The sequence below is a fragment of the Wasmannia auropunctata genome, unplaced genomic scaffold (genome assembly GCF_000956235.1).
Source record: "Wasmannia auropunctata unplaced genomic scaffold, wasmannia.A_1.0 LD336035.1, whole genome shotgun sequence".
In the NCBI taxonomy this organism is placed as follows: domain Eukaryota; kingdom Metazoa; phylum Arthropoda; class Insecta; order Hymenoptera; family Formicidae; genus Wasmannia; species Wasmannia auropunctata.
In genome coordinates, this window is record NW_012026855.1 from 1092079 (window position 1) to 1093703 (window position 1625).

The following is a 1625-nucleotide window of genomic DNA, read 5'->3' on the forward strand; positions in this document are numbered from 1 at the left end:
TTGACAAATAAGCGCGTATCCGTCCGCCTACCGCTGAATGCAAGCGCGCGGCGAGATACGACCGCCCCACCGCTGGTAGTTGCTAGCCGATAGTTGACGAGTGGTAGGACAATTGTATCTCGCCGCGCGCCTGCATTCAGCGGTATGGCGGACGGATATGCGTTTATTCGCCGATCTTTCTAAATTAATATCTCGTTAACGATTGCGAATTTTGCAAAATGGTAGAGGACTTTTCGATCCAGTTTAATCTGCTTTACCAGCCCACAAGATATTATCCGGTTATTACCGGACACCCTGTATATATATGTGTGTGTGTGTGTGTGTGCGCGTGTGCGTGTGTGTGTGTATTTTTCCTTAATTATCTTTCTACAAATGTGAAAGATAACGGTACTTCTAGCACTAGGTATTTTCTTATCGAATAATGAATATTTGATTTGGTATGGAAAATGAAAGTACAAAACTACCTGTGATATTTGGAACATATATGTATTATTATGTTACCGTTAAGTCATAATTCTTGGACATCAAATGTTTAACATAGGAGAAATTCATTTTCGTCAATCTCACAGCAATATCGATACATATATTAGTGAATTTCTGAATAAGTGTGATCAAGGCTTTGTAAATAAATGTCGCAGAACGCAAAGTGTATACGGCAGCAAGATGGCTTGCTAATAAATCTCTAATATTTTCTAACTCGTTAGTTCGGAGTTTAGTGAAGCGCAATTAATTCTTCACAAGAATCTTTCTTCTGCTGAAAGCACTCGCTTTGCTTTTTTTTTTTTTATTATTATTCTCGGACATTCTTTCCATTAAATTCGAAATAAATATTTAGAGATATCGATATGACAACATAGAGCGTGCACAAGGCGAGAAGGAAACGTTCTCTTCGTGACGGTACGCGATACCAGAAGACCGGATCGACGTTGATTTCATTTATTATTACGATTCGCTTTAACGCGTCAACGTCGTGCGGAGCGGTTTGATTAAACGCGAGTACATTTTTTTTTTTCTTTTACAATCACTTAGGAAGTACTCTAGGAGGAAGTCTCTAGGTACACGTGCCCGTTCCTTGCCAAAACGATACGTTCGTTCGTTCGTTCCTACCGGTTCGGCGCGCGACAGCGAAGCCGCGTGTTTACTCTGGGAATGAAGTAAATAGTTCTCAGTCTTCAAAATTACTTTATTGTACCAAAATAAAGTCGTTAAAGAGTTAATTACGATCTCGCGGAAATCGCTCAATATGAAATCGTAATACATCATCTGTGTGTGTTGGTATATAGCTGGTAAGATGCTTATAGAACTGAAATTATCCAAGTCGGGTATTTTCGTGCGCCATACAGCGGCGTTAAAATGCCATAACTCTCTTACGAACTTTATTTATAACATCCTAAAAGTTCGGACACCTTAATTTGTACTTTATGTGAGGATATCTTGGTTACGATAGACCTTGCTAACCGATTTTTAGTGTAGTTAGAACCATGCCGTGTCCTCTCGGAGATTAAGTCGAGCGGCCGTATTCTCTTCTGGAGAAGAAAGAGAAGAGGAGAGAAAGAGAGAGAATGATAGAGAAAAACAGAGCAAGAGAGAGAGAGAGAGAAAGGGGGGAGGGGGAGAAAGAGAGA